At 37.7% G+C, this 21,845-nt stretch overlaps 1 protein-coding gene across 4 annotated transcripts in view; it reads right to left on the bottom strand.

The window, feature by feature from the left end:
- BMPR1A (bone morphogenetic protein receptor type 1A) overlaps positions 1-21,845 on the bottom strand; it is a 149,990-nt gene that overhangs the window by 87,600 nt on the left and 40,545 nt on the right. The window lies entirely within an intron of this gene.

Genomic DNA, 21,845 nt, shown 5'->3' on the forward strand with positions numbered 1-21,845 from the left:
TAGAAATTTCCAGCAAATACCTGGTGATCCTTGGGTACTGTTCATGTAACAGTGAAGCACAGGAACTCTGACTGGACAATGCTGTGGGTATAGGAGGGCTTGTAAACTAGTGGGCTTCATTGTAGGGTAACTGGGCAATCACCTGCCTGTGCAGATATGGAGACCCTCGAATGTCAGGCTCTGCTGCTCTTTTCCCTGGAGTCAGTTTCTTAGAAGAGTCCTCCAGTCTCCTAGATGGAGTATACACTTCTGACTGCCACTGCTCTGCAAACAAGTGGGAAAAGTAACATGGGACAAAAAGTAAGGGCACATCTTCTGATCCAGTAAGTAGACTTTTGCTTAACCATCATTTACAGTGTTTTCCTATTCTGTATTCTCTCCAAATCTAGGGTCTCACTGGTTTAGCTTCTCTGAACACTCAAACATCCAACTTCTGCCAGGACTACTGAATTTGTCCAGGTTGGGTTCAGCACTGTCCAAGATAAATATAATACTGCAAATGCGACTACATGTGTTAATTTAAAATTTTCTAGTGTCCCCATGAAAAAAACTAGAGAAGAAGCTGAAATTAATAGATTTTGTTTCACCCAATGGATCCAAAATGTTATTTCAATATAATAAATATAAAAATTATTAATAAGATATTTTCTTTTCTTTCTTCATAGTTAAACTTCCAAACCTGGTATGTACATTACCATTAAAGCACATCTCAGTCAGGGCTTGCCACATGTTAAGTGCTCAGTAGCCACTGAATAACTCCAAGATTTCAGTGGCTCAACACAACAAAAGTCTACTTCTGTCTCATGTAAAATGCCCAACATAACAAGCAGGATCTGTTTCACAGTCATCCAAGGACCCAGGCTGACTATCTTGTTCTTGTATCAAATGAAACATATGGCTAGGTACTTCCAGATAAAGAAAAAGACCAGCAACTCTTCATGGACTTTTCACTATGTCAACACAGAAATAACACACACCTCCCCTCAAAGTCCACTGGCCAGAATCAGTCACATGATACCACCTAACTTCAAGGAAACAAAGGAATTAAATGTTCCCATATGCCTGGAATGAAAGGAGAACTGAATGTGGAAGAGCACTAAGAAGTCATTACCACAGGCAGGCACCTGGCTGTGAGGACAAGTGTTAGAAGATGATACAAGCCCTAGATCCTATGGTATAACTGTTTCGTATAAAGATTTTTAAACCTGTTTTCAAAGTGCCTTTGATGAACTTCTTAGTAGACTACTACACACGGCTGAGGAAAGACCTTTGGAGCTTGAGGATATGTTAGGGAAAATCTCCAGAATTGAAAAGCAAACCAGAAAAACACCAAAAAAGAACAGAATATCAAAGAACTGTGGAACAAGTAGAAAAGATGTAACATATGCGTAATGAGAAGGAGAAGTAATACAAAAAGGAGAAGAAAAAGAAAAAGAGAAAGGAACAGGAAACATACTTGAAACACTGATTGAAAATTTCTCCAAATTAATGTTAGACACCAAACCACAGATCCAGGAAGTTCAGAGAACACCAAGCAGGTTAAATGACCAAAAAACTACACCTATATAGATCATTTTCAAACTACAGAAAGTAAAAGATTAAGAAAAAATCTTGAAAGAAAATAGAGGGAAAAAACACCTTACCTATAGAGGAGCAAAGATAAGAATTACATCTGACTTCTCTTTAGAAACCATGCAAGCAAGAAGAGAGTGCAATGAAATATTTAAAGTGTCAAGAGAAAAAAAAAACCAACCTAGAATTCTGTACCGTTACATGGACTATTCATCAAGACAGACCACATTATGGTGGTATATAAAATATACCTTACAGTGGTATATAAAATATACCTTAACAAATTTAAAACAATAGAAATCATACAATATCTCCTCTCAGACCATCACAGAATTAAACTAGAATCAAAAATAGAAAGATAGTTGAAAAATCTCAAAATACTTAAACAATGCACTTCTAAAGGAAATGGGCCAAAGAAGAATTTTCAAGAGACATTTAAGAATAATTTGAACTAAATGGAAATGAAAGCATAAATTTTCAGAATCGATGGGATGCAGTGAAAGCAGTGCTTAGAGGGAAATTTACAGCATTCAATGCATGTATTAGAAAAGAAGAGAGATCTAATCTCAATAACGTAAGGTGCCATCTAAAGAAACTAGGAAAAGAAGGGCAAATTAAATCCAAGAAGAGCAGATGAAAAGTAATAAAAATCAGAGCAGAAAATAATAAAACTGAAAACAGGAAATCAATAGAGAAAAATCAATGAAACCAAAGGTTCTTTGAAAAGGTTCTTTGCAAAGATTCTTTGAAAAGATAAATAAAATTGATAAAAAAGAAAAATGACACAGATTACTAATATCAGAAATGAAAGCGGAGACACCACTACAGATCCCATGGTCATTAAAAGGTTAATCAAGGAATACCATGAGCTCTATGCCAACAAATTAGATAACTTAGATGAAATGGCCCTATTCCTTGAAAGATACAATTTGCTAAAACTCACACATGAATAAACAGACTATCCAAATAGGTCTACATTTTTAGAGAAATTGAATCATAATTAATAATCTTCCAAACCAGAAAGCACCAGGCCCAGATGGGTTCTCTAGTGAATTCTAGCAAACACTTAAGAAGATATTATAACAATTCTCTATAATCTTATTCAGAAGATAGAAACAAAGGGAATACTTCCTAACTCATTCTATGAGGCCAGCATTACCCTAATACCAAAACCAGATAAAGACATTACAAGAAAACTAGAGACCAATCTCTCATAAACATATATACAAAAATCCTGAACAGAATATTAGCACATCAGGAATTCCCTGTTGGTCCAGTGGTTAGGACTCAGTGCACTCACTGCTGGGGCACAGGTTCAATCCCTGGTTGGGGAACTAAGATCCTGCAAACTGTGCAGTGTGGCCAAAAATGAAAAAGAATATTAGCACATCAAATCCAACAATGTATAAAAAGAATTTATACCATGACCAACTGGCATTTAATCCAGGTACACAAGGCTGGTTCAACATTCAAGAAATCAACTAATTCAATCCATCACATCAGAAGACTAAAGAAGAAAAACCACTAAGATGCTATCATTAGATGCAGAAAAAGCATTTGAGACTATTTTACACTCATTCACGATTAAAAGAAAAATCTCAGCAAACTAGGGATAGAGGGGAATTTCCTCAATTTGAAGAACACCTACCAAAAACCTATAGCTAACATCACATTTAATAGTGAGACACTCAAAGCTTTCCCACTAAGATCAGGAACAAGGCAACATATCCCTTCTTACCACTCCTTTTCAAATCACACTGGAAATCCAAGCTAATGGAATAAGACAAGAGAAAGAAATAAATGGTATAAAGATTGGAAAGAAAGAACTGTCTTCGTTCACAGATGATGTAATCATCTATAGAAAATCTACATGAATCAACGACAAAAAAACTCCTAGAATTAATAATCAATTACAGAAAAGTTGCAAGATACAAGGTTAATATACAAAAGTCAACTGCTCTCCTATATGCCAGTAATACGCTTGTGGAATTTGAAATTAAAGACATATCATTTACATCAGCACCCCCAAAATGAAATACTTAGGTATAAATCTAATAAAATACATATAAGATCTATATGAGGAAAATTACAAAACTAATGAAAAAAGTCAAAGAACTAAATAAATGGACAGTCCATGTTAATGAATAGGAAGACTCAATACTGCCAAGATATCTGTTCTTCCCTATTATCTATTAAGTCAATACAATCCCAGCCAACATCATATGTCACTAAGGAATTATAAATTAAAACAACAATCAGGTAAATGTTACCACACATTTATTAAAATGGTCAAAATCTAAAGCACTGACAACATAAAATGCTGCTAAGGATACAGAGCAAAGGGACCCTCATTCATTGCTGATGGTAATGCAAAATGACAGAGCCACACTGGAAGAATTTGGCAGTTTCTTACAAAAACTAAACATACTATTAGCATACAATCCAGAAATCCTGCTACTTGGTATCCCAAATGAGTTGAAAACTTGTGTCCACACAAAAACCTGCCCAAAGATGTTTAAAAGAACTTTATTCATAACTGTCAAAACTTGGAAGCAATCAAGATGTCCTTCAGTAGGTAAATGCATAAATAAGCTGTGGTATATCCAGACAGTGGACTATTATTCATTGATTAATATAATTCATCAACACATTTTAAACATTTTAACAACTGTGAAATCAGAATGTGTCTTAAAATTGATATAATATCATTGTTTAATAGGCATCATTTTTCTTTCTTAATGGATCTTTTCACATTTTAACAACTGTAAAATCAAGATACGTCTTAAGATTAATATCACATCATTGTTTAATAGGTATCATTTATTTTCTTTCTTAATGGTACACAAAATAACAGTACATCAGTGCCTAGGAATTACACAGATATATATTTTAGGGTTGATGTAATACATTCCAGAATGTATACCTCAACTTCAGAACAAACTGGACGAGTTTGCTAGTACTAACAACCAAATATTTCTCACATATATATATAAAACTTGTCAGGTTTATACTGTTATTAACACAACGTAAGTACTAGCAAAACCTGGCTTTTTATTAACTACTGTTCTTTCTACCATAATTACTAATTTTTTGCCAATTTTCTTTTTATCTTTTTGGTAACATCGCCAGTCCTGCAAAATCTTCCTGATCTGGCTTTACAGAGTCAACTGTAAAATTAACTCAAAGAGCCAAACGAATTCTCCACTCTAGAAATATCCTTTTAAAATAAAACTCATCGGGACTTCCCTGGTGACATAGTGGTTAAAATCCGCCTGCCAATGCAGGGGACACGGGTTTGAGCTCTTGTCTGGGAAGATCCCACATGCCACAGAGTAACTAAGCCCGTGAGCCACAACTACTGAGCCTGTGTTCTAGAGCCCGTGAGCCACAACTAGTGAAGCCCATGCACCTAGAGCCCGTGCTCCACAACAAGAGAAACCACCACAATGAGAAGTCTGCGCACTACAACGAAGAGTAGCCCCCGCTCACTGCAGCAAGAGAGAGCCTGCGTGCAGCAACGAAGACCCAATGCAGCCAAAAATAAATAAATAAAAAATAAAACTCATCAATTCTGTTCATTCCTATTCCACTAGTTAATAAAAGACTGCTGTTGCAAATTATAAATTTCTGTGGACAGTGCCACCAACTGACAGAAGGGTTCAAGTAAAACCTGACCAAACTCCAGGAACTACAATGTACTTCACCCACTCATAAGGAAATACACACTTTGCTTTCTTTACCATCACAATTAGCAATTAGAAAAATGTAGTGATACAATCCTTGAAGAAACATCAACATTTTTTCAGCCCAATTCTAACAAAATAAAATGCAAATGACTAGTGAGAAATAATTGTATCTGCATTAACCCACAGAATACAGAAGACCCTTTTTTTGTTTGTCTGCTTCGTTGGTGAAATACCAGTAAACTTACTTTGGCTTATGGCTGTTCAACTGAAGTGCAAATGAATTTGTGAATGGGCACATTCAAGGATCAAGTATCTAAAAGTAAACAAATCAATATTATCCACAATGAGAAACAGTTTTAAAAAATTATAATCAGTATCTTGATAGGGGTATGGATTACAAAGGTGTATGCATTTTCCAAAACTGATTGAACTGTATACATAAGATCTGCACACTTCACTTTATATATATGTTTACATATATATACATATTATACTTCAATTTTTAAAACTTAATAAATTAGAACATGGAATGGGGAAAAGCAAAAAAAAAAAAAATCCTGTGGGGTTGGATGAGAATTGAGGGTGTTAGTATAAACTAAAATTATTTTTTAAAAATATAGTTCCTAACTATGTTCACTGGAAGGGACTGGAAACAATGACACCAGTACTAATGACAATACCTAATGCCCAGATCTTGGTTTCTATATATTGTTTCTCCACTAAGAGAAACCTGGCCTCCTTAAAATCATGACTGATTCTGCCCCATAGATGGGGCACAAAAGGTCCAACATGAGCCTGGAACATCACTGTATCACAAAGTGATAGGGCCACACCCAAAGGACACCAGAGCCAGGATGAAGGGACTCCCACTGTCAGAACCTGGGACAATATGAACATCAAAAAACATAAAGGTTGTAAATGAAAGGATAAAGAGGATGTGGTATATATATATACCCCCCCCACACACAAATGGAATACCACTCAGCCATAAAAAAGAACAAAATTTTGCCATGTGCAGCAACATGACTTGGAGGGCATTATGCTAAGTGAAATAAGTCAGACAGAGGACATATACTGTACGATACCACTTTTTTGTGGAATCTTAAAAAAGTACAACAAACTAGCGAATATGACAAACAAGAAGCAGACTCACAGAGAGAGAGCAAACCAGTGGTTACCAATGGGAGGAGGGGAGGCAATATAGGAGTGGGAGAGTGGGAGGTACAAACTACTGGGTGTAAGATAAACTCAAGGATGTATTGTACAACACAGGAAATATAGTCAATATTTTGTTATAACTGTAAATGGAAAAGTAACCTTTTAAAATTGTGTAAAAATTTTTAAATACAAATAACAACAACAAAAAATAAGGGCTGTAATGGATTATAACCCACTGGATAAAGTAGAAGGCCATCAGTCCATATTGATGATAGCTAGATAAAGAGAATAAATAAAGACTAAGATATTCAAGTATTCAAGTATCTCCCCACAGTTTGTTTATTAGTTGTAAAGGGGGAAACAGTGACTATACAATGAAGAAACTGGACAACACCCTAGCCAGGTGATCAAAACCAATATTACTAATGCCAAGTAAGGTCAGACACATCATGCTTCTGAATGTGATAGCCTGAGAAAGGACACATCATCATTTATGTAGAATTCTCGCCAGAGATGCATCACCTAAATCTAACAATGAGAAAATGTCAGATAACTCCAAACTGAGGAACACTGTATAAAATAACTGGCCTATATGCTTTTTTTTTTAATTTCTAGCACTATTTTATTTGTTTATTTTTAATTTATTTATTTTATTCATTCATTTTTGGCTGTGTTGGGTCTTCGTTGCTGCATGCGGGCTTTCTCTAGCTGCAGCGAGCGGGGGCTACTCTTCACTGCGGTGCGCAGGCTTCTCATTGCGGTGCTTCTCTTGTTGTGGAGCATGGGCTCTAGGCGTGCAGGCTTCAGTAGTTGTGGCATGCAGGCTCAACAGCTGTGACTCGCGGGCTCTAGAGCGCAGGCTCACTAGTTGTGGCGTACAGGTCTAGCTGCTCCACAGCATGTGGGATCCTCCCAGACCAGGGATCGAACCCGTGTCCCCTGCACTGACAGACTGGTTCTCAATCACTGTGCCACCAGGGAAGCCCATGGCCTATATTCTTAAAACATGTTACTGTCATGAAAGACAAAGGACAGCTAAGGAACTGTTCCAGATTAAAGAGACATGACAACTAATAACAGTATGTGATCCCAGACTAAATCCTCTGCTGGGAGGAGGCGGAGTCTAAAAAAGACTTGAGATAGTTGAGATAACAGACAAAAGTGTGTAATAGGTTAAAGTACTGTATCAATGTAAAATTTCCTGAATTTGATAACCTAAGTGTGATTACATATGAGAAAACCCTTGTTTTTAGAAAACAGAAACAAATAGTAAGGATAAAATACATACAACTTAATTCTCTCAAAGAGTTCATCAAAAATAAATTGTGGGTGGCCAGAGGGGAAGATGGTGGAAGAGTAAGACACGGAGATCACCTTCCTCCTCACAGATACACCAGAAATACATCTACACGTGGAACAACTCCTACAGAACACCTACTGAATGCTGGCAGAAGACCTCAGACCTCCCAAAAGGCAAGAAAGTCCCCACGTACCTGGGTAGGGCAAAAGAAAAAAGAATAAACAGAGACAAAAGGATAGGGACGGGACCTGCACCAGTGGGAGGAAGCTGTGAAGGAGGAAAGGTTTCTACACACTAATAAGCCCCTTCGAGGGCGGAGACTGCGGGTGGCAGAGGGGGAAAGCTTCGGGGCCGCGGAGGAGAGCACAACAACAGGGCTGCAGAGGGCAAAGCAGAGAGATCACGCACAGAGAATCGATGCTGACTGGCACTCACCAGCCCGAGAGGCTTGTCTGCTCACCCGACGGGGTGGGCGGGGCTGGGAGCTGAGGCTCCAGCTTCCCTCGGAGCGCAGGGAGAGGACTGGGGTTGGCGGCGTGAACACAGCCTGCAGGGGTTACTGCACCAGGGCTAGCCGGGAGGGAGTCCGGGGAAAAGTCTGGACCTGTCGAAGAGGCAAGAGACTTTTTCTTCCCTCTGTTTCCTGGTGCGTGAGGAGAGGGGATTAAGAGCGCTGCTTAAAGGAGCTCCAGAGACGGGCGCGAGCCGTGGCTAACACCGCGGACCCCAGAGACGGGCATGAGACGCTAAGGCTGCTGCTGTCACCACCAAGAAGCCTGTGTGCAAGCACAGGTCACTATCCACACCTCCCTTCCGGGGAGCCTGTGCAGCCCGCCACTGCCAGGGTCCGGGATCCAGGGACAACTTCCCCGGGAGAGCGCACGGTGTGCCTCAGGCTGGTGCAACGTCCCGCCGGCCTCTGCCGCCACAGGCTGGCCCCGCACTCTGTACCCCTCCCTCCCCCAGGCCTGGGTGAGCCAGAACCCCCAAAACAGCGGCTCCTTTAACCCCGTCCTCTCTGAGGGAAGAATAGACACCCTCCGGTCCAAAGATGAGCCCCGGGAGCTGTGAGAACAAAGAAGAGAAAGGGAAATCTCTCCTAGCAGCCTCAGAAGCAGCGGATTAAAGCTCCACAATCAACTAGATGTACCCTGCATCTGTGGAATACATGAATAGACAACGAATCATCCCAAATTAAGGAGGTGGACTTTGAGAGCAAGATTTATTATTTTTTCCCCTTTTCCTCTTTTTGTCAGTGTGGATGTGCATGCCTCTGTGTGAGATTTTGTCTGTATACCTTTGCCTTCACCATTTGTCCTAGGGTTCTATCCATCCGTTTTTTTTAAATTTTTTTCTTAATAATTATTTTTATTTTAATAACTTTATTTTATCTTACCTTCGTTTCTTTTCTTTCTTTCTTTCTTTCCTTCCTTTCTCTCTCTCTCTCTCTGTCTCTCTCTCTCTGTCTCTCTCTCTCTTCTTTTTCTCCCTTTTATTCTGAGGTGGGAGAGCCAACTTCAGGACACTGGTCCACAAGAGACCTCCCAGCTCCACATAATATCAAACGCTGAAAATCTCCCAGAGATCGCCATCTCAACACCAACACCCAGCTTCACTCAACGACCAGCAAGCTACAGTACTGGACACCCTATGCCAAACAAATAGCAAGACAGGAACAAAACCCCACCCATTAGCAGAGAGGCTCCCTAAAATCATAAGTCCACAGACACCCCAAAACACACCACCAGACGTGTACCTGCCCACCAGAAAGACAAGATCCAGCCTCATCCACCAGAACACAGGCACTAGTCCCCTCTACCAGGAAGCCCACACAACCCACCGAACCAACTTTAGCCACTGGGGAAAGACACCAAAAGCAACGGGAACTACGAACCTGCAGCCAGCAAAAAACAGACCCCAAACACAGTAAGACAAGCAACGTGAGAAGACAGAAAAACACACAGCAGATGAAGGAGCAAGATAAAAACCAACCAGACCTAACAAATGAAGAGGAAATAGGCAGTATACCTGAAAAAGAATTCAGAATAATGATAGTAAAGATGATCCAAAATCTTGGAAATAGAATACACAAAATGCAAGAAACATTTAACAAGGACCTAGAAGAACTAAAGATGAAACAAGCAATGATGAACAACACAATAGATGAATTTAAAAATACTCTAGATGGGGCTTCCCTGGTGGCGCATTGGTTGAGAGTCCGCCTGCCGATGCAGGGGACACGGGTTCGTGCCCCGGTCCGGGAAGATCCCACATGCTGGGAAGCGGCTAGGCCCGTGAGCCATGGCCACTGAGCCTGTGTGTCCAGAGCCTGTGCTCCGCAACGGGAGACACCACAACAGTGAGAGGCCCGTGTACCGCAAAAAAACAAAACAAAGCAAACAAAAAAACAAAACAAAACAAAACAATACTCTAGATGGGATCAATAGCAGAATAACTGAGGCAGAAGAACAGATAAGTGACCTGGAAGATAAAATAGTGGAAATAACTACTGCAGAGCAGAATAAAGAAAAAAGAATGAAAAGAACTGAGGACAGTCTAAGAGAACTCTGGGACAACATTAAACACACCAACATTTGAATTATAGGGGTTCCAGAAGAAGAAGAGAAAAAGAAAGGGACTGAGAAAATATTTGAAGACATTATAGTTGAAAACTTCCCTAATATGGGAAAGGAAATAGTGAAGTCCAGAAGCACAGAGAGTCCCATACAGGATAAATCCAAGGAGAAACACGCCAACACACATATTAATCAAACTGTCAAAAATTAAATACAAAGAAAACATTAAAAGCAGCAAGGGAAAAACAACAAATAACACACAGGAGAATCCCCATAAGATTAACACCTGATCTTTCAGCAGAAACTCTGCACGCCAGAAGGGACTGGCAGGACATATGTAAAATGATGAAGGAGAAAAACCTACAACCAAGATTACTCTACCCAGCAAGGATCTCATTCAGATTTGATGGAGAAATTAAAACCTTTACAGACAAGCAAAAGCTGAGAGAGTTCAGCACCACCAAACCAGCTTTACAACAAATGCTAAAGGAACTTCTCTAGGCAAGAAACACAAGAGAAGGAAAAGACCTACAATAACAAACCGAAAACAATTAAGAAAATGGGAATAGGAACATACATATCGATAATTACCTTAAATGTAAATGGATTAAATGCTCCCACCAAAGGACACGGACTGGCTGAACGGATACAAAAACAAGACTCATATATATGCTGTCTACAAGAGACCCACTTCAGACCTAGAGACACATACAGACTGAAAGTAAGGGGATGGAAAAAGATATTCCATGCAAATGGAAACCAAAAGAAAGCTGGAGTAGCAATTCTCATATCAGACAAAATAGACTTTAAAATAAAGACCATTACAAGAGACAAAGAAGGACACTACATAATGATCAAGGGATCGATCCAAGAAGAAGGTATAACAATTGTAAATATTTATGCACCCAACATAGGAGCACCTCAATACATAAGGCAAATACTAACAGCCATAAAAGGGGAAATCGACAGTAATACATTCATAGTAGGGGACTTTCACCAATGGACAGATCATCCAAAATGAAAATAAATAAGGAAACACAAGCTTTAAATGATACATTAAACAAGATGGACGTAATTGATATTTATAGGACATTCCATCCAAAAACAACAGAACACACATTTTTCTCAAGTGCTCATGGAATACTCTCCAGGATAGATCATATCTTACGTCACAAATCAAGCCTTGGTAAATTTAAGAAAATTGAAATTGTATCAAGCATCTTTTCTGAACACAACGCTATGAGACTAGATATCAATTACAGGAAAAGATCTGTAAAAAATACAAACACATGGAGGCTAAACAATACACTACTTAATAACGAAGTGATCACTGAAAAAATCAAAGAGAAAATCAAAAATTACCTAGAAACAAATGACAATGGAGACACGACGACCCAAAACCTATGGGATGCAGCAAAAGCAGTGCTAAGAGGGAAGATTATAGCAATACAATCCTACCTTAAGAAACAGGAAACATCTCGAATAAACAACCTAACCTTGCACCTAAAGCAAATACAGAAAGAAGAACAAAAAAACCCCAAAGTTAGCAGAAGGAAAGAAATCATAAAGTACAGATCAGAAATAAATGAAAAAGAAATGAAGGAAACGATAGCAAAGATCAATAAAACTAAAAGCTGGTTCTTTGGGAAGATAAACAAAATGGATAAACCATTAGCCAGACTCATCAAGAAAAAAAGGGAGAAGACTCAAATCAATAGAATTAGAAATGAAAAAGGAGAAGTAACAACTGACACTGCAGAAATACAAAAGATCATGAGAGATTACTACAAGCAACTCTATGCCAATAAAATGGACAACCTGGAAAAAATGGACAAATTCTTAGAAAGGCACAACCTGCCAAGACTGAATCAGGAAGAAATAGAAAATATGAACAGACTAATCACAAGCACTGAAATTAAAACTGTGATTAAAAATCTTCCAACAAACAAAAGCCCAGGACCAGATGGCTTCCCAGGCGAGTCCTATCAAACATTTAGAGAAGAGCTAACACCTACCCTTCTCAAAGTCTTCCAAAATATAGCAGAGGGAGGAACACTCCCAAACTGATTCTACGAGGCCACCATCAATCACCCTGATACCAAAACCAGACAAGGATGGCACAAAGAAAGAAAACTACAGGCCAATATCACTGATGAACATAGATGCAAAAATCCTCAAGAAAATACTAGCAAACAGAATCCAACAACACATTAAAAGGATCATACACCACGATCAAGTGGGGTTTATTCCAGAAATGCAAGGATTCTTCAATATACGCAAATCAATCAACATAATACACCACATTAACAAATTGAAGGGGAAAAAACATATGATCATCTCAACAGATGCAGAGAAAGCTTTCGACAAAATTCAACACCCAGTTATGATAAAAACCCTGCAGAAAGTAGGCATAGAGGGAACTTTCCTCAACATAATAAAGGCCATATATGACAAACCCACAGCCAACATCGTCCTCCATGGTGAAAAACTGGAAACATTTCCACTAAGATCAGGAAAAAGACAAGGTTGCCCACTCTCACCACTCTTATTCAACATAGTTTTGGAAGTTTTAGGTACAGCAATCAGAGAAGAAAAGGAAATAAAAGGAATCCAAATTGGAAAAGAAGAAGTAAAGCTGTCACTGTTTGCAGATGACATAATACTATATATAGAGAATCCTAAAGATGCTACCAGAAAATTACTAGAGCTAATCAATGAATTTGGTAAAGTAGCAGGATACAAAATTAATGCACAGAAATCTCTGGCATTCCTATACACTAATGATGAAAAATCTGAAAGTGAAATCAAGAAAACACTCCCATTTACCATTGCAACAAAAAGAATAAAATATCTAGGAATAAACCTACCTAAGGAGACAAAAGACCTGTATGTAGAAAATTATAAGACACTGATGAAAGAAATTAAAGATGATACAAATAGATGGAGAGATATACCATGTTCTTGGATTGGAAGAATCAACATTGTGAAAATGACTCCACTACCCAAAGCAATCTACAGATTCAATGCAATCTCTATCAAACTTCCACTGGCATTTTCACAGAACTAGAACAAAAAATTTCACAATTTGTATGGAAACACAAATGACCCCGAATAGTCAAAGCAATCTTGAGAAAGAAAAACGGAGCTGGAGGAATCAGGCTCCCTGACTTCAGACTATACTACAAAGCTACAGTAATCAAGACAGTATGGTACTGGCAGAAAAACAGAAAGATAGATCAATGGAACAGGATAGAAAGCCCAGAGAGAAACCCACGCACATATGGTCACCTTATCTTTGATAAAGGAGGCAGGAATGTACAGTGGAGAAAGGACAGCCTCTTCAATAAGTGGTGCTGGGAAAACTGGACAGCTACATGTAAAAGTATGAGATTAGATCACTCCCTAACAGCATACACAAAAATAAGCTCAAAATGGATTAAAGACCTAAATGTAAAGCCAGAAACTATCAAATGCTTAGAGGAAAACATAGGCAGGACACTCTATGACATAAATCACAGCAAGATCCTTTTTGACCCACCTCCTAGAGAAATGGAAATAAAAACAAAAATAAACAAATGGGACCTAATGAAACTTCAAAGCTTTTGCACAGCAAAGGAAACCATAAACAGGACCAAAAGACAACCCTCAGAATGGGAGAAAATATTTGCAAATGAAGCAACTGCCAAAGGATTCATCTCCAAAATTTACAAGCAGCTCAATAACAAAAAAACAAACAAACCAATCCAAAAATGGGCAGAAGACTTAAACAGACATTTCTCGAAAGAAGATATACACACTGCTAACAAACACATGAAAGAATGCTCAACATCAAGAATCATTAGAGAAATGCAAATCAAAACTACAATGAGATATCATCTCACACCAGTCAGAATGGCCATCATCAAAAAATCTAGAAACCATAAATGCTGGAGAGGGTGTGGAGAAAAGGGAACACTCTTGCACTGCTGGTGGGAATGTGAATTGGTACAGCCACTGTGGAGAACAGTATGGAGGGTCCTTAAAAAACTACAAATAGAACTACCATATGACCCAGCAATCCCACTGCTGGGCATATACCCTGAGAAAGCCATAATTCAATAAGAGTCATGTACCAAAATGTTCACTGCAGCTCTATTTATAATAGCCCAGACATGGAAACAACCTAAGTGTCCATCATCGGATGAATGGATAAAGAAGATGTGGCACATATATACAATGGAATATTACTCAGCCATAAAAAGAAATGAAATTGAGCTATTTGTAATGAGGTGGATGAACCTACAGTCTGTCATACAGAGTGAACTAAGTCAGAAAGAGAAAGACAAATACCGTATGCTAACACATATATATGTAATTTAAGAAAAAAAAATGTCATGAAGAACCTAGGGGTAAGACAGGAATAAAGTCACAGACCTACTAGCGAATGGACTTGAGGATATGGGGAGGGGGAAGGGCAAGCTGTGACAAAGCGAGAGAGTGGCATGGACATATATACACTACCAAACGTGAAATAGATAGCTAGTGGGAAGCAGCCGCAAAGCACAGGGAGATCAGTTCGGTGCTTTGTGACCACCTAAAAGGGTGGGATAGGGAGGATGGGAGGGAGGCAGACGCAAGAGGGAAGAGATATGGGAACACATGTATATGTATAACTGATTCACTTCGTTATAAAGCAGAAACTAACACACCATTGTAAAGCAATTATACTCCAGTAAGGATGTAAAAAAAAAATAAAATTGTGTACGTGTAGATTAGGTAAAGGAAAGAAGTAGAGACCCAGAGAACAATGCAAATGTGGGAAAATGTTAAAAATTGATGAGTCACAGATAAAGAGTATATGGGAGTTTTACTGTGCTTTTGTTTTTTAAGGTTTTATTTTTTTAAATACATCTTTATTGGAGTATAATTTCTTCATGATGCTGTTAAGTTTCTGCTATACAACAAAGTGAATCAGCCATATGCATACATATATCCCCATATCCCCTCCCTCTTGAGCCTCCCCCCACCCTCCCTATTTCACCCCTCTAGGTCGTCACAAAACACGGAGCTGATCTCCCTGTGCTATGCTGCTGCTTCCCACTAGCTATGTGTTTTACATTTGGTAGTGTATATATGTTGATGCTACTCTCACTTCGCCCCAGCTTCACCCTCCACCCCATGTCCTCAAGTCCATTCTCTACGTCTATGTCTTTACTCCTGCCCTGCCGCTAGGTTCATCAGTATCTTGTTTTTTTTTAGGTTCTATATAGCCAGGACATGGAAGCAACCTAAATGTCCATCGACAGATGAATGGATACTATGCTATTCTTGCATCTTTTCTAAGTATGAAGTAATTTCAAAATAAAAAGTAAAAATAAAAACATAAATGAATTACGTTCATGTGTTGTAGTCCTAACCTCCAGTATCTCAGAATGTGACCTTGATTTGAAGATATTGTCTTTACAGAGGTCATCATATTAAAATGAGATCATTAGAGTGGGCCCTAATCAAATATGGCTGGTGTCCTTATAAAAGGGGGAAATTTGTATAAAGACATGTCAAGAGAGACAGGGAGAAGATGGCCATCTACAGTCCAATGAATGCTTGCGGCTATGAGAAGTTAGGAAAGAGGCCTGGAACAGATCCTTCCCTAGCACCCTCAGAGGGAGCATGGCTCAGGCAACAACCTGATTTTGGATGTTTAGCCTCCAGAGCTGGGAGAAAATAATTTTCTGCTCTCCTAAGCAGAAATAAACAAAAGAATTAAAATAGTCAAACAAACAAAACACACCTACAGGACATTATGCTAAAATAAATTAAATAATTTTTACAGACATCTGAGATATACTTTCACCAAATAAAGATGTTTAAAAAGCACAAATATTTTAATTACTCACTACTATTCACCAAATAAAGAGGAAATCATCAAACACCAATCTTGCACTGTAAAGAAAATCACGTGATATAAAGAACCAAAAAAAAAACCAAAAGAACTAACCAAACTCAATGCACTATCCTATTGATATAAGTGCTTTTAAAGTAAACTAAATCCCATATGAGAATAAGTATACTAAAATTCATTTAACAGGTATCATTATTTAAAGACATATTTTTTAAAAATCTCCCATTAGAATCAACCAAAAAATTATTAAAACTAAAAGAAGAGTTAAACATGTGAAGTTAATTAAATATACACGTTTTTCATATATTAACAAAAGTTTACAAAATATAATGAAAAAATAATCTCACTCACAGCAGCATCTAAAAATATACTAAAAATTTTACTGAAAGTCAAAGAAGATTAATAAAAGAAGGGGTACCACTTTATGAGTTAGAATACTATATACTGTAAAGACATCAGTTCTATCCAAATCTATCAACAAATGTTAACAGGGTTTTGAATGGAATCAGACAAAAAGGACTCTAAAGGTATTTGGAAAAATAAACTTTGGAGTATCCAAAACTTTTGGAAAAGTAACAAAGAAGTATCTGCCTTACCATGTATTAAAATATACTGGAAGTTACATCAATATAAACAATGTGTTCTACTGTCAAGAGACACATTATAAGAGGAGGCCAAAAGTAGATCTATATATATATAAGAATGTAATAAAAGCAGCATCTCAAATAAATAAAAGGTGTTGAATGTGCTGCCCATTTGAGGAAAAACTGAACTGGATCCTTATCTCATGCAACAAAATTAATTCCAGATAAATAAAAGGTTAAGATGTAAAATGTGAAACTATAAAAGAACTTGAAAATACTATTGCAACGGGGAAGTAATTTCTAAATTTGACATTAAAAGCAGAAACCATAAAGAAAATGGCTGGTGTAAACTGTCATTAAAGACAACACTGAATATATTTTTTGTAGCAATCTTAATAAACCTATAACATTATTACACTTATTATTATGCTTTTAGAGTTGTGGCTAGGGCAGTAAAATCAGAGTATGTTATTCTACCCATGTGATTTCATTTTAAAGGGAACAATTTTCTACTTTGATTTGACAACTGGCTTTTCCTGTAATGCTTAGGAGTTATTTGAGTAACAAAAAGTACTTAACTCCTATTTTTTCACACTTCTGTGTTTGTTATCTTTAGTTAGAATTTTTAAAAAATCTAAAATTTGGGTGACTTCCTATAATTTGACACCAAGTTATTAAAATGTTATGTTTTTTAAATTGACTGAAGTTAATATTCTAGGTGAAGAAATAATAAGTACCTACAAGGACTTTTTTTTCAGCTTCAGACCCACTGGATCTAAGTGCTACTTGCACCTCAACTTATGTTATAAGCAAATGTTTGTTCTGCAAGGGAAAAAAATGCTTATTTAAATGTGATATTTCATGTCAAATTCCTAGATTCTTCTCCCTTCCCTTTACATCACAGTCATTCAAACATTTGCATTTGCAATACAGAGGCAAGAAGTATTCATAATGGAGTTCAGATTCTTTTTTTTTTTTGCGGTACGCGGGCCTCTCACTGTTGTGGCCTCTCTCGTTGCGGAGCACAGGCTCCGGACGCGCAGGCTCAGCAGCCATCGCTCACAGGCCCAGCCACTCCACAGCATGTGGGATCTTCCCGGACCGGGGCACGAACCCGTGTCCCCTGCATGGGCAGGTGGACTCTCAACCACTGCGCTACCAGAGAAGCCCTGGAGTTCAGATTCTTTAACATGATTATTTTTACTTTCGAAATCCTCTTTTTTGTCCTTTCATAAATTAGCCGAAAGTGCAGGATAAAAGGTATAAAACCTGAGTTATGATACAGAATTTACACAGGATTTCAGGGCTTAGGTGTAAAGGCTTAAACCAGCAAGAGTCCATTCCTCAGCCCTGACTTATTAGCATGTTCCTCAGCCACCATTTGGACTTCGCTGAAAGACCTGGAAGGCAACAGATTACTACAGCAGATAAGAGTTCCATGCAGAGGAGTCAGTTGTGTCAAATACCACTGAGCAGCTCACGATGAGTACAGAAAATCAGGCACATGGAAGCCATCAATGACACTGACAAGAATGGTTTTTGAGACATTACTCATGGCAAACAGGTAGATGGATGATAAGAGCAGGCTAAATAGTCAAGGGAAGGTGAGGGAGAGAAGGTACTGCAAGTAAACAACTCCCCGATGCATGTGGCTACTAAGCAGGAGGCTGGTAGATAACTGTTTTCTTACTAAGTCTATACTAGAGATTATTTGCTGATGGAAGTAAACCAACGAAGAAGCAAAGACTAGAAAAAAGAGAGGAGAAATAGTCAAAATTCTCACTGATATCAAAACCAAATAGAGTTAACGAGGTGATATTTATCTCTGTGCTTACATCAACCTCAACAGAAATAATTTAGCATTTTTGTAGAAGCTGCCCTGTAAATTTCGTGGTCATATTTTTTTAAGTTTTTTTTGAAAAGATTTATTTACTATTTATTTTATTTTTATTTACTAAGACTATGTTGGGTCTTAGTTGCGGCATGCAGGATCTTCGTTGAGGCATGCAGGATCTTTTGTTGTGGCGTGCAGGCTTCTCTCCAGTTGTGGCATGCGGGTTTTTCTCTCTCTAGTTGTGGCACACAGGCTCCAGGGCACGTGGGCTCTGCAGTTTGCAGCACGCAGGCTCTCTAGTTGAGGCATGTGAGATCAGTAGTTGTGGTGTGCTGGCTTAGTTGCCCTGCGGCATGTGGGACCTTAGTTCCCTGACCAGGGATCGAACCTGAGTTCCCTGCATTGTAAGGCAGATTCTTTACCACTGGACCACCAGGGAAGTCCCTCTTGGTCATATTTTCAACACTTAAGCAGTATTTCCATATGAACTTATGTCTCCAAATTATTGGTACTAAAGCATACTAATTTCTTTGCTCTCTAAACACTCTAAGTAACTCAACATACGTAAGAGATTTTATGCCCAGGAAATTTCTCTTAATAATATGAGTTTTTCCTTCATAGCAGCTTCACTAATTTTATTTTATTCTCATTTTTTAAAAACTCCCTGTTGATGTTTGAGTTCGTATTCTAGTAAAAGTTTTTCATTACACATATTTTCCACACATCATATTAAACACCGTTCCTACTATGATTTTTTCTTAAGTCCTAAACTGTGACCTTTGACAGATATATGTAAAAATGTTCTTTATTTTCACAAAGAATTAGAAGTTTTCCTATTTTTCTTAAAACACAAACGGCTCTATTTTAGGCTTCCCTTTTCCGATAGAGTCAAAAAAGCACTGTCACTTTAGGATTGGGGAGACAACACAGAGTGCCAGATTAGAGCATCCTCTACTTAGCTCCACTGATTGTTGCAATTGGGGAACGTAGGTCCTATGCTGCCATATTCCAGTTTTTCAAAATAAGCCAGAGAGCTGGATTTTCTTTTTGGGAAATCTCCCAACTTTTAATTGCTTGTAACTAATTAAAGAAATACAGCATAAGCCAAATACAGCATGCCCGCAGGCCAAATCCAGCTAAGAGGCCACCAGTTCACAACTTCAAGGTTAAAGAATCATAGTAGGTCTGCTTATTTTTCTTTCACATTTTTCTTGTTTTAGGTAATTCTTCCCTCCAAAAAGGGATATCACAAGTTTTTCTATAATATGGCCATTCAGAGATTCAAAGCAAGGTTAAATAAGCTCCACCGTCACCAAGTGCCATTTAACATCTGTCTTTTTTAAAGTAATATATCAAATTTGCATTTTGATACTAGTTTGCAATGGGAAAGAAATTCATCTTTAAATTTTCAGTTGCTTTTGTGAAGGGCAGTTTTCTTACACCTACAAGATAATTAACATTTATAGCACACCTACAGTGTGCAAGGGACACTACTAAACACTCACATTTAGGTATTTCATTAAAGCCTAAATTACCTTGTGAAGTAGATTTTATTATCTCATTTTAGAGACAACTTGCAACAGTTCACAAACTTCTCAGTTTTTGTTTCTCAGCACTCAGAATCCAGCAGAAATAGTTGGTTAGGCTTGTTTTTTGACAGGTATCATCAATCAAAAATAGTTACAACCATCTTAAATCACAGTAACAAAAATGCAAAGCAAAAGTATTGAAGGATGATATCCTTTGAAAATACAGCTAAACCTTAATTTCAACTCCTAATAAATTCTTCACTTTCATTGATCTTACAATCATTGAAATGGCCAGTTATTTTCAAGACAAGTAAAATTGAAGTCAGCTCTGCTTTTTGGTTAATACGTTTCTTTCCAGGGTCTCTAAAAAGACTAAAAGTTTTATAGAATCAAAGCTTTTTTCATTAATTAAAGAGGACTAAAAAAAAAGAACACTGGCTGCTGCCACAAAGAAGTTACTGAACACGTGTGGTGGGCAAGGCACTGTGCTCAGCCCAGTAACACACGGAACCAAGTAAGAGTCCCTCCTCACATAGAGCCTTACAGTTTCTAAGAATGGAAACACAACAGATCCTGTTAAAAATGTTCATACAAATTATAATTACAATGATGATAAGTGCCAAAAAAGAAATGTAAAACAAGGTATTATGAGAGCTTTGACAAAGATGTGTAAGTTTAAGTAAAAAGACAAAATCTTTTTTGTAAAAAAAAGTAAAAGTAAAGTAAAAGTAAAAGTAAAAAGACATTAAGTAAAAAGACAAAATCTCAATATAATAAGGGGGATAAAAAGACAACTGCTCTGTTACAGTGATGTGGCTCCTTTAAAACTATTACAGTCTGGGCCCAGAAGGACCAGGGGCTCCCCTGGGTCCCCAGCTGCCCCAGGAGAGAGAAGGGTCATGCTGAGAGCACTCTGGGACCCAGGGCCACCTGCAGGTTTGGCTCAACTTCACAGCAGCCAGGCCCTGGACACCCTCAACCACAGCAGAACATCTGCCTGTGCCTTCTTCCCTAAAGTCATTTTGATTCCTCTTTTTAGCTTAGCTCCTGTTACTTAATTGATGCTGCAAAAGTTCTTATTAAAGTTTCATATAGTATTATAATTGTAAAATAGTGTTTTTAAAATTAAAAAATTGTTTAATATAATTCATATGAATACATAGCTCCAGGTCGTGAGACCCTCTAGAAATACATAGGTCTTTATTAAATTTTAATAAAGAATTGCTATTTACTACAACCATCAGTGAAATCTGACATGGTAGAAATGTTTAAACAATAAAACCAATTTGTATGTTAATAGCTGTTACTATAAATGTATATATAAATTTACCTGAATAAATTTCTTTTTGGCCATGCCAAAAAAAAAATTACAGTCTGAAGGCTTACATTAAAATACTATTAGTACATAATTCTATTTATATTTCATATATGCTAGTGTTAAGTTTCTATGTGTAAGTTTCTACTTACACTTCTAAGTGTAAGTCTTCACTTTGATGTTTTTAAAGCCATTCTTTTCCCTACAAGACACACACACATAACCTCAATATTTAAAAAGTAAAACCCTTATCAGGATTTAATTCCAAAGCTCAATGAACAAAAAATAATTAATACATTATGTATTTATAAAAATTAAAAACAGACAAAACCAATAACATTTATCAAATAATGTGGAGAAAATGGTTAAAATGCTTTTATTGATAATGTGTTAAACAATATTAAGTTTTG

Source organism: Delphinus delphis, chromosome 16, assembly GCF_949987515.2.
Source record: "Delphinus delphis chromosome 16, mDelDel1.2, whole genome shotgun sequence".
In the NCBI taxonomy this organism is placed as follows: Eukaryota; Metazoa; Chordata; class Mammalia; order Artiodactyla; family Delphinidae; genus Delphinus; species Delphinus delphis.